General features: G+C 42.5%; 1 protein-coding gene across 3 annotated transcripts in view; it reads left to right on the plus strand.

Annotated features, from left to right (window-relative positions):
- Positions 1 to 13,204, plus strand: part of ptprk (protein tyrosine phosphatase receptor type K) — a 779,294-nt gene that overhangs the window by 454,865 nt on the left and 311,225 nt on the right. The gene's annotated exons all lie outside the window — the stretch shown is intronic.

The raw sequence follows: 13,204 nt of genomic DNA on the forward strand, positions 1-13,204 counted from the left end.
CAGAAACACAGACACTGACAGACAGAGAGTGAGAGACAGACACTGACAGACAGAGAGATAGAGACACTGACAGAGACACACTGGGGGGGGCCGTCCCAGCACGCTGTTGGAGGGCTCCTGGTGCTGCAGTCGGTAAGTAGAAAATGTTTTATTTATTGATTTTTTTTAAATGATTTATTGGTTGATTTATTGATGTATTTATCATTTATTATTGATAATGGCTCTTTATTTGTAAAACTGAAGTGTTTAATGTTTGTAAATTTCCCTTTTAAACCCCCCCCCCCCATTCCCTACGCCGCATTTGTAACCTACGCCTGATTTTCTAAAGTGTAGACAAGGTTTTTTCGAACATACAAAAATCTTCACTTACTCCATTCTAAGTTCGTTTGGAGTAAATTTTCACTGCCTAAACTTTGAAAACAGGCGTAAGTGGCCGGACACGCCCCCTTTTGAAAAAAAAATTCTGTTCCAAAGTGAAACTGTTCTAACTGACTAGAACTGGAGCAAACTAAATGCCGAGAATTCAAATTTCTAAGATACTCCGTTCTACACCAGTTGCTCCAAAAAAAACAGGAGCTACTCAGGCCGAAACTTGGCCCCCATGTGACAAAAAAAAATTAACTTCGTTTATCTCATTTGCTGTTTCGGGAACCATATAGCATGCATAATGGCTGCTGCAAAGCTTGCATAACAGTGACTGCACTTCAAAATAAATAATGGATCATGAAGTGCATTTTGATGTCCTGAGCACATGATGTGGCATTATATAAAGGCAATTCCCTCACCTCCCTTCCATTGTTCCTTCCCTCCATCCTCCCATTTACATACGATGAAATTGGTTGGTTTCACAATATGAAGGTCTCAATGTCACCTTACAGAACATCTCTTTCTCTCAGTTTATTTTGGAAACATCAAAATTACAAAAATTATAAAAATGCAAAATTGGTACACTTCATTTATATTTCTTCATATCTTGCCTACTTTTCATTGTTTGAAAATTACAGGACATCTTTCTTTGAGAAAGGTGTCAGAGGAAGTAATTTGGTGCAAGGTAACAAAAGATTGCTTGTGATTTTACTTTATGGTATGGAGAGAATTGAACAATGAGGAATCTACCTTTATTTTTGTTTGGTGACATAATGGTTGGGTTCATTTATTCTAATAGTAATTGGAATATGTTTGACTGGATTCACTGCACTTTGAGGTACCAGCAGGGAGCATAAAACAAATGAATAAATGTTTCTTTTGCAAACCGATTAGCATTGGTTCAAAATTGATGTGGAATACTCAGCTTTGTAGAACGAATCTATTTTCCACTGCTTGCAACACCATATTATTGCTTGATCCTCTAAGTATTGACTTTTATTCATTCAACTTAAAACATAAAATATACACTGCATTTGGAATGCTGGCTTCTGCTCTGCAAGGTGAAAATATGCAAAGTTTCCTGCTAACCAGAGAACCTACCTGATTTCAGCTATTATCAGCCAATGATTTTGTCTTGGCCTTCACAGCAAATTTATTAAACAGCATCTTTTAAACACAATTTATTTTCTAGATGAAAGCAGAAGTAGTACTTAGGTATTACTTCTAATATGTCCTTACTATAGAGCACAAATGCACACGACGCCCATACTAGAGAGAATGTCACTCTGTGACCAGTAATCTTTATTCGCCAGCATTGAAGTGGAGATGGGTGGAGCTTCCCCTTTTATATCTGAAAGTCTAGGTTAGGAGTGTCTCCCACAAGTTCACCACCTAGTGGTCAGTGTTCTCACGGCGTACAACTTGGGTTAGTTTATACATGGATTACAATGACAGTTGAATACATGACATCACCTCCCCCCCCAAAGTCTTATTGGGATCACAGGTTAAGTCTCTCTGGTGATTTACGCTCCCTTGTGGAGCGCCTGTGTTGGAGCTCCGGTTGTTGGGCGCTGGCCTGAGTGTCTGCTGTTTGCGGTGCCTCAGGCCTGTCCAGACTGCCCACAGTGACTGGGCTCTTCTCCACTTGGTTCAGATGTTTGGACACCTGTGGTGGAGTGAACTCTACAACGTGTTCTTCCTCTGCCTCTTCTATGGAGTTGCTGAACCTCCTTTTTGTTTGATCCACGTGTTTGCGGCGGATTTGTCCATTGTAAGTTTAACTACCAGAATCCTATTCCCCTCTTTGGCAATCACAGTGCCTGCGAGCCATTTGGGCCCTGCAGTGTAGTTGAGGACAAAGACAGGGTCATTGACATCAATACATTGCGCCCTCGCATTCCCGTCATGGTAGTCACATTGTGACCGGCGCCTGCTCTCAACAATTTCTTTCATGGTGGGGTGTATAAGGGATAACCTGGTTTTGAGCGTCCCTTTCATTAGCAGCTCTGCGGGTGGAACCCCTGTGAGCGAGTGTGATCGGGATCTATTGGCCAACAGGAGGCGTGATAAGCGGTTTTGTAGGGAACCCCCTTGGATTCTGATCATCCCCTGTTTGATTATCTGCACTGCTCGTTCCGCCTGGCCGTTTGAGGCCGGCTTGAACGGTGCCGTTCTGACATGGTTGATACTATTTTCTGCCATGAAGTCCTGGAATTCAATGCTTATAAAGCACGGGCCATTGTCGCTGACCAAGACGTCCGGTAGATCATGGGCGGCGAACATTGCCCGTAGACTTTCTACTGTGTCATAGGATGTGCTTGAATTGAGAATGTGTCACTCGATCCATTTGGTGTAGGTGTCTACTACACCCAAAAACATTTTTCCCATGAAAGGATCTGTGTAGTCCACATGGATGCGTGACCATGGCTTGGCGGGCCAGGACCAGGGACGAAGGGGGCCTTCCCTAAGCGCATTGCCCAGCTGGGCGCACGTGTTGCACCTGCGAACACAAAGTTCCAGGTCTGCATCTATCCCTGGCCACCAAACGTGTTACCTGGCAGTTGCCTTCATCATGACAATGCCCGGGTGCTCATTGTGGTGTTCTCGGATGAACGCCTCTCTGCCCATATGGGGCATGACTACTCTGTTTCCCCATAGTAGGCAATCGACCTGAATCGAGAGTTCATCCTTGCGCCTGTGAAATGGTTTAAATTCCTCAGGGCATGCCCCATACGTGGCTGCCCAGTCCCGGACACATTTCTTGACTAAAGACAGTCGCAGGTCTCTATTTGTCCAGACTTTGATCTGACGGGCTGTCACGGGTGAGCCTTCGCTTTTGAAAGCTTCAACAGCCATGACCATCTCAGCAGCATGCTCGGTAGCCCCCTCGGTGGTGACGAGTGGGAGCCTGCTGAGTGCGTCAGTGCAGTTTTCAGTGCGCAGTCTGTGCCGAATTGTATAGTCATCGGCGGCTAACGTGAGTGCTCACCTCTGTATGCGGGCCGACGCATTTGCATTTATGGCCTTGTTGTCGGCCAAAAGGGGTTTGTGATCTGTCTCCAGCTCAAATTTCCTGCCAAACAGTTACTGGTGCATTTTTTTTTACTGCATATATACATGCAAGTGCTTCCTTTTCTACCGTCCCGTAGCCCCTTTCTGCCTGGGAAGACTGTAACTGACCCTTGGCATTAGCATGTTGTAACACACACCCGGCCCTATAGGACGACGCATCGCATGTTAAAACCAGTTTCTTACATGGGTCATATAGCGTTAACAGATTGTTGGAGCATAACAAATTGCATGCTCTATGAAAAGCCCTTTCCTGGCTGTCCCCCCAGACCCATTCGCGCCCTTTGCGTAGGAGCACATGTAACGGCTCTATCAGCGTGCTCAATTTGGGAAGAAAGTTACCAAAATAGTTCAGGAGCCCCAGGAACGAACGCAGCTTGGGTTATGGGTGCTCTCTGGATCGCTTCCATTTTGGACGCAGTAGGTTTGATCCTGTCTGCTGCTACCCACATCCCCAGGAATTCTACCTCTGGAGCTAGGAAGACGCACTTCGACTTTTTCAGTCGCAGACGTACACAGTCCAATCTGCGTAGCACCTCCTCCAGGTTGTGGAGGTGTTCTTCAGTATCGCAACCCGTGATGAGGATGTCGTCTTGAAAATCCACTGTCCTTGGAATCGACTTGAGGAGACTTTCCATATTTCGTTGAAAGATCGCGGCGGCCGAGCGAATCCCAAACGGACATCTGTTGTACTCAAACAACCCCTTGTGTGTCGTGATGGTGGTCAGCTTCTTCAACTCACTCGCCAGCTCCTGGGTCATGTAAGCTGAGGTCAGGTCCAATTTTGAAAAAAGTTTGCCACCGGATAGCGTCGCAAAGAGGTCCTCCGCTATCGGTAGCGGGTACTGGTCTTGGAGTGACACCCGATTGATGGTGGCCTTGTAATCACCACATAACACAAGAACATAAGAACATAAGAATTAGGAACCAGGAGTAGGCCATCTAGCCCCTCGAGCCTGCTCCACCATTCAACAAGATCATGGCTGATCTGGCCTTGGACTCAGCTCCACTTACCCGCCTGCTCCCCATAACCCTTAATTCCCTTATTGGTTAAAAATCTATCCAACAGTGATTTGAATACATTCAATGAGGTAGCCTCAACTGCTTCCTTGGGCAGAGAATTCCACAGATTCACAACCCTCTGGGAGAAGAAATTCCTTCTCAACTCGGTTTTAAATTGGCTCCCCCGTATTTTGAGGCTGTGCCCCCTAGTTCTAGTCTCCCCCACCAGTGGAAACAACCTCTCTGCCTCTATCTTGTCTATCCCTTTCATTATTTTAAATGTTTCTATAAGATCACCCCTCATCCTTCTGAACTCCAACGAGTAAAGACCCAGTCTACTCAATCTATCATCATAAGTTAACCCCCTCATCTCCGGAATCAGCCTAGTGAATCGTCTCTGTACCCCCTCCAAAGCAAGTATATCCTTCCTTAAGTAAGGTGACTAAAACTGCACTCAGAACTCCAGGTGCGGCCTCACCAGTACCCTATACAGTTGCAGCAGGACCTCCCTGCTTTTGTACTCCATCCCTCTCGCAATGAAGGCCAACGTTCCATTTGCCTTCCTGATTACCTGCTGCACCTGAAAACTAACTTTTTGGGATTCATGCACAAGGACCCCCAGGTCCCTCTGCACCGCAGCATGTTGTGATTTCTCCCCATTCAAATAATATTCCCTTTTATTGTTTTTTTTCCAAGATGGATGATCTCACATTTTCCGACATTGTATTCCATCTGCCAAACCTTAGCCCATTCGCTTAACCTATCTAAATCTCTTTGCAGCCTCTCTGTGTCCTCCACACAACCCGCTTTCCCACGAATCTTTGTGTCATCTGCAAATTTTGTTACACTACACTCTGTCCCCTCTTCCAGGTCATCTATTTATATTGTAAACAGTTGTGGTCCCAGCACCGATCCCTGTGGCACACCACTAACTACCGATTTCCAACCCGAAAAGGTCCCATTTATCCCGACTCTCTGCTTTCTGTTCGCCAGCCAATTCTCTATCCATGCTAATACATTTCCTCTGACTCCGCGTACCTCTATCTTCTGCAGTTATCTTTTGTGTGGCACCTTATCGAATGCCTTTTGGAAATCTAAATACACCACATCCATCGGTGCACCTCTATCCATCATGCTCGTGATATCCTCAAAGAATTCCAGTAAATTAGTTAAACATGATTTCCCCTTCATGAATCCATGTTGCGTCTGCTTGATTGCACTATTTCTATCTAGATGTCCCGCTATTTCTTAATGATAGCTTCAAGCATTTTCCCCACTACAGATGTTAAACTAACCGGCCTATAGTTACCTGCCTTTTGTCTATCCCCTTTTTTAAACAGAGGCGTTACATTAGCTGCTTTCCAATCCGCTGGTACCTCCCCAGAGTCCAGAGAATTTTGGTAGATTATAACGAATGCATCTGCTATAACTTCAGCCATCTCTTTTAATACCCTGGGATGCATTTCATCAGGACCAGGGGACTTGTCTACCTTGAGTCCCATTAGCCTGTCCAGCACTACCCCCCTAGTGATTGTGATTGTCTCAAGGTCCTCCCTTCCCACATTCCCGTGACCAGCAATTTTTGGCATGGTTTATGTGTCTTCCACTGTGAAGACCGAAGCAAAATAATTGTTTAAGGTCTCAGCCATTTCTACATTTCCCATTATTAAATCCCCCTTCTCATCTTCTAAGGGACCAACATTTACTTCATTCACTCTCTTCCGTTTTATATATCGGTAAAAGATTTTACTATCTGTTTTTATGTTTTGCGCAAGTTTACCTTCGTAATCTATCTTTCCTTTCTTTATTGCTTTTTTCGTCATTCTTTGCTGTTGTTTAAAATTTTCCCAATCTTCTAGTTTCCCACTAACCTTGGCCACCTTATACCTCTCGTCTGTGCTGCTAGTGGCCATGCTCGCGTGGTTTAAATCCTAGTTTCTCGTCGTCAATAATATATCCTTACTATACAGTACAAATGCACACGAGCCCAATTCTTGAGAGAAGGTCACTCTGTGACCAGTAACCTTTATTTGCCAGCACTGAAGTGGAGAAGATGGGTGGAGCTTCCCCTTTTATACTTGAAAGTCCAGGTTAGGAGTGTCTCCCACAAGTTCACCACCTAGTGGTCTTGTTCTCACGGTGTACAACTTAGGTCAGTTTATACATAGATTACAATGACAGTTGAATACATGACAGCTTCAAACTACATTACAGCATTCATTACTGTGTAAATCTTGCTAGGCGGATTCTGAATGACTTTTTTTCTCCAGTACATTATAATGCTGCTGTACGGAAATCATATAAAAGATTTATAAGTTATTAGCACTGCAGTTTGCAGGAGTGTAGTTTTACAACAGTTCTTTCACATTTGTTTTCCCTGCAGCATTTGTTCCGAGCTTTTTTTCTTTCTTGGGATTTGTCTTGTAATAAGCTGGTACCATAAATTCATATTTGCATCTATTGTGAATGTTTTTAAGACTCAATACTGGTACAGACACGAGGGTATATGGTGGTCAAGATATGATGCAAAATTAAATGGAGTTCAGAGGTGAAATTTGCATTGCTTCAACTTAAGTAGAGATCATTCTGCTTGAAAGTTTGGTTATTCAATTCTATGGGTTTGGAAGTCCTCCATTTTCAAGTTTATGTGGTGATTAGTATATGTGGAGTTGAATTTCATTACTTTAATCTAATTTCTTCATTACTGGATTGGCCTTTCAAGTTCAATTGGGAAAATATCAATAAATGAACATTTTAATCAGCAATAATCTGTACAATCCATATATATATATTTATATATTTATGATAGATATAGATTAGATACCCTCAACCGCCATTCGGTTAGGCCATTGTTGATCTGCACCTGAGCCCCATCTACTTGCCTTTGGTCTCTATCTCTTGATGCCATTACCTAATAAAAATCTATCAGTCTCATTCTTGAAAATTTCATTGACCTAGCATTTGCAGCATTTTTGGGGGAGAGAGTTCCGCTTTCCTTTGTGTGAAGAAATGTTTCCTTCTTTCTCTCCTAAATGACCTAGATCTAATTTTAATATTATGCTCTTTTGTTCTGAATTTCCCCTCTGTATCTACCTATCGAATGCCTTTATTATTTTAAAGAGTTATTACAAATTTCAAAGTCCTGAAAATGGATCTACTTACCATATCAGGACTTCCAGCGGTAAGTACCACTCCAAAACTCATGGGTGCACCAGCTTTCGACCCTATTGTCTCTAACAAAATCTATTTGGTTGGTTTTCAACGTTATTTGGAAAAAAATTAGAGTACACATTTCAAAAGCATTATTCGGGTACAAATTTCAAACGCTTTATTCAGGTAAAATTTATATTGAGTGTTTCTGTTTGAAACTGAGAAACTGTGTGTAAGAAAACCAGAGACAAATTATGACCGGCTGTACTAATTACCCACCTGTTGTTGCTTCAGTTGGAAATCAAATTTTCAATTTCTATTATTTGTTTCTGGGACGTAGGCAAATCCGGCAAAATTTATTGCTCGTTCCTAGTAGTTGTAGCTCATAGTAGTTGTTTTAAAGCTGACTGTCTTGTTAAGCCAGAAAGCATTAATTGTCAATCACAGATTGTGGGACTGGACTCATGTGTCGATTAGATTAGGTAGAGATGGTAAGTTTGAATTGGGTTTTGGTTTTTAATGACAATTTGGCTTTTTAGTCATTTTTCTAGTGCTAGTCCACAAATTATCAGATTTATTGTATTCAATTTCAACTTTAACTCTGATCATCTGGATTGCTAATTCAGTGCCATAACCATTAGGCTACTGTAACTATTCAAAATCTTGCACCTGTCCATACTTCTGATCAATGTTTGCCTTTATAAATTATTATATTCGTATTTACAATGGAAGCTGCATGCACAAAATTGTCATGCAATAATTACACCTTCCTGCCAGTGGTGATGATATAGTGCCTTCAATTTTGCCTCTTCTATCTCCTTGGTCTGTCCTGCAGAGAAACTCTAATGCGCTAGCCAACTCTGCCTCCTTAGTTGCCATATATTTTTCTATTTAACTATGAATAATCATATAAAATTAAATCAAGAATGTATGACTGAATGGAGACTGAATCATGCCTGTGAACTGTGGTCCAGTTATCCTCAGCCCTCTTGCCCTGCCTCACGCAAAGACTATTTGATCTTGACTTCTCATATGCATCATGTGCAATGGCATGGAAGATGAACTAATAATATATTAAACTTCTTGGAAACATAGAAGAAACATAGAAATTTACAGCGCAGAAGGAGGCCATTTCAGCCCATCATGTCCGCGCCGGCCGTCAAAGAGCTGCACGGCCCTTGATCAGCAGCCCTGAAGGTTACATATAAACCTATGAACAGTGACGGAAAGGCAAAGAGCACCCAGCCCAACCAGTCTGTCTCACACAACTGCGACATCCCTTATACTGAAAACATCTGCACTCCACCCCAACTGGAGCCATGTGATCTCCTGGGAGAGGCAAAAACCAGATTAAAAGCCCAGGCCAATTTAGGGAGAAAAAAAATCTTTTAGGGAGAAATTCCTCTCCGACCCATCCAGGCGATCGAAACTTGTCCAGGAGATCACCCTGGCCATATTCTATTCCCTGCAGTACTTACCATTATATCTGCGCTGTCCAACTAAAGGTCATCCAGTCTAATTCCAATTACCAGCTCGAGGTCCGTAACCCTACAGGTTACGGCACATCAAATGCCCATCCAACCATCTCTTAAAAGTGGTGAGGGTTTCTGCATCCACCATTCTTCCAGGCAGCAAGTTCCAGATCCCCACAACCCTTTGCGTAAAGAAGCCCCCCCCTCAAATCCCATCTAAACCTTCCACCAACCACCTTAACACTATGTCCCCTTGTAATAGACCCCTCCACCAATGGCAATCGACCCTTACTATCCACTATATCCAGGCCCCTCAATATTTTGTACATCTCAATGAGGTCTCCTTTCAACCTCTTCTGTTCCATTGAGAACAAACCCAGCCTATCCAATCTGTCCTCATAACTAAGATTCTCCATTCCAGGCAGCATCTTAGTAAATCTCCTCTGCACCCCGTCTCGTGCAAACACGTCCTTCCTATAATACAGCGACCAGAACTGCTCGCAGTACTCCAGCTGTGGCCTAACCAAAGTATTATACAATTTAAGCATAACCTCCCTGCTCTTATATTCTATGCCTTGTTCAATAAAGGCAAGCATTCTGTATGCCTTCTTAACCACCTTTCCACCTGGCCTGATACTTTCAGGGATCTGTGGACAAGCACTCCAAGATCCCTTTGTTCATCTACACTATTAAGTGGCCTATTGCTTAATGTGTATACCCTTTCCTTATTAGCCCTCCCAAAGTCCTCACTCTTCTCTGAATTAAATTCCATTTGCCACTGCCCTGCCCACCTGACCAGTAGATTGATATCCTCCTGCAGCCCATGACTTTCCTTTTCATTATCAACCACACAGCCAATTTTAGTGTCGTCTGCAAACTTCTTAATCATACTCCCTATATTCAAATCTAAATCGTTGATCTATACCACAAAAAGCAAGGGACCCAGTACTGAGTCCTGCAGAACCCCACTGGAAACATCCTTCCAGTCAAAAAAACATCCATCAATCATTACCCTTTGCTTCCTACCTCCGAGCCAATTTTGGATCCAACTTGCCACTTTGCCCTGGATCCAATGGGCTTCAACCTTCATGACAAGTCTACCATGCGGGACCTTATCAAAAGCCTTGCTAAAGTCCATATATACCACATTGCACCCACTATCCTCATCGACCTCTTGGTTACCTCCTCAAAAAATTCAATCAGGTTAGTCAAACACGATCTTCCCTTAACATGTCCTTAATTAATCCTTGCCTATCCAAATGCAGATTTATCCTGTCTTTCAGGATTTTTTCCAATAGTTTTCCCACCACTGAGGTTAGGCTGACAGGCCTGTAATTCCTCGGCCTATTGATTTTCCCTTCTTAAATAAGGGTACTACCTTAGCAGTCTCCAATCCTCCGGCACCATGCCCAGATCCAAAGAGGACTGGAAAATGATGGTCTAGGCCTCTGCTGTTTCCTCTTTAACCACTCAACAGCCTGGGATGCATTTCATCCGAGCCTGGGGACTACTCTACTTTCAAAGCTGCTAAACCCCTTAATACTTCCTCTCACTATATTTATTTCATCCAGAATATCACACTCCTCCTCTATAGCAGTATCTGCATTACCCCTTTCCTTTGTGAAAACAGATGCAAAGTATTTGTTAAGGACCCTACCAACATCATCTGCCTCCACACAAAGATTACCCTCATGATCTCTAATAGGCCATACCCTTTCTTTAGTTACCCTCTTACTCGTAATATATTTATAGAACATCTTAGGGTTTTCCTTAATTTTACTGGCCAAGAATTTCTCGTGCTCTCTTAGCATTCCTAATAGCCTTTTTAATTTTGCCTCTTAACTTTCTATATTCCTCTAAAGATTCTAAAGTATTTAGCTGTTGATGTATAACATCAATGTCCCTTTTTTTCTTAATCCTCCCCTGTAAATCCCTAGACATCCAGGGGGCTCTAGAATTATTTTTCGCAGCCTTTTTCTTTAAGGACACATGTTTGTCCTGAGCCTTCCGGATCTTCTCCTTGAATGCCTCCCACTGTTCCGAGACTGGTTTACCCACAAGTAGCTGTTTCCAGTCCACTATGGCCAAATCACTCCTTAACTTAGCAAAATTAGCTTTTCTCCGATTCGGAACTTTTATTCCAGGCCTATTCTTGTCCTTATCCATAACCAACTTGTATCTGACTGAATTATGGTCACTGACACCCAAATGCTCCCCCACTAATACCCCTTCCACCTGCCCAGCTTCATTCCCCAAAACTAAATCCAAGACCGTGCCCTCTCGTGTTGGGCGTATTACATACTGACTTTAAAAAATTCTCTTGAATGCATCTCAAGAATTCTGAACCCTCTATACCCTTCACACTAAATTTGTCCCAATCAATATTTGGATAGTTAAAATCCCCTACTATTACTACCCTATGGTTTTTAGACTTCACAGCAATTTGCCTACATATTTGCTCCTCTATCTCTCTCCCACTGTTTGGGGGTCTATAAATACACGCCCAGCAGTGTGATCACCCCTTTTTTATTTTTCAAATCGACCCATATGGCCTCATTTGATGATCCTTCTGACACATCATCCCTCTTCACCGCTGTAATAGTTTCTTTAATCAATACCGCAACCCCACCCCCCTTTTTACCTCCCCCTCTCTTGTTCCATTGATAATTGTTGGGAAAACATTCCATCTGAGAATTCCAATGTAAAAATGTCCACTTAGCTGCTAATATTCACTATCATGCCAGTAGGTGACACTTCAATAAAAATTCTTCTTTTAATCTGAAGAGTGAACTGTCGCAGCTCCCTCTCATCACCATGCGGAGCTGCATTATCTTTGCCCACAAGTTAATTAAAATGCTTTCTGAAATAAAAAAAATTCTACCATTTTTGTTCTCAGCAGCTGAAATTTATAATGGCCAAAATAAGGCTTTAAACAAAATTTTAAAACTAATATTTCATAATTTCATTATTAAATTTATGTATTAATCAGTCTTTGCATTTATTGATGCTTCCGTTCACATTTTTAACTTGAAAGCTTTTTTTAAATTGGAGAGATATGTCTGTGTGAGAGAGACAATGAGGAAAAGTGACAGTATACTGAATATACTTTTGTGTTCTAAACTTCTGAGAAGAGTTCAATACAGAGACGCAGTCAATGTGCCTTTCCTGATTCTAATTTGATAATTTTAATAGTTAAAGAACTCTGAGGCGATGGTAGGAGGAAGGGCTGATCTGAAGCTGGTTGAGTGTGATGGACCTTGGGCCTGTAATAATCTATTTGTCATGAATGAGGGGGAATGGATGGAGGCTTAAGGGTGAACTGAGTGACAGCAAGTTAGGGGAGAGGATAATACAGAATGTAAGCTCAAAGGGGAAGGGTAGCAAGAGGATTGAGTAGGAGTAATGATGGGAATGAGAGGATGTTGGGAAGGGAAGGTGGTAGTGTGAAGGTGAATAAGTAAGGGATATGATGGGAGAAAATGTTGGGGAAGCATGAGTGACAGGGAAGGGGAAAGAGAAAAGGAATGGTGACACTGCGGGTCACATGAGACAGAGAGAGAGAGAGCGAGACGGGGGTGGGCGGGGAAGGAAAAGGAAAACAAGCAGGGGAGGAGAGAACAAGAAAGACACAGCAGGGTAATTTTAACCTAAAGCATCCAGCAGGAAACTGACTGGATCGTATCTGCCGCCTGATTTTATTTTCCATGGAAGTAAGTGATTCCAGAAAGGAAGATCGGGTGAATTGTATAATTGATCACTGCATCTCATTTGGCACCCTACTGAAGTTGAAACAAAGTGGGAGGAAACACTTTGACATGCCCGCTTTGCCCATTTATTTGGTATATGGTAGTAGTGTGCCTTACTGTGCCTATTTTCTTAAGGTACAAAACATTTTGCAGATTTTCTACTAATTGACTACTTTCCTGTGGGTAGGGTGTCCTGAGGTGCCAAATAAGATAAGCATCCTTTTTCACCCACATCTTAAAGCAGTAAACTGTATTGTTGCATCCATAAATCAAGGAACTGTGGCTTGATGGCACATCATTGTAACTGTAGACATAGTGCAACTTTACATGTACCGACAAAAAAAGCACTCAGCGGTTGTAGCCCATCAAATAAATGTTACACCAGTTGATATTTTTTCC

This window comes from Pristiophorus japonicus, chromosome 7, assembly GCF_044704955.1.
Source record: "Pristiophorus japonicus isolate sPriJap1 chromosome 7, sPriJap1.hap1, whole genome shotgun sequence".
Classification (NCBI taxonomy): Eukaryota; Metazoa; Chordata; class Chondrichthyes; family Pristiophoridae; genus Pristiophorus; species Pristiophorus japonicus.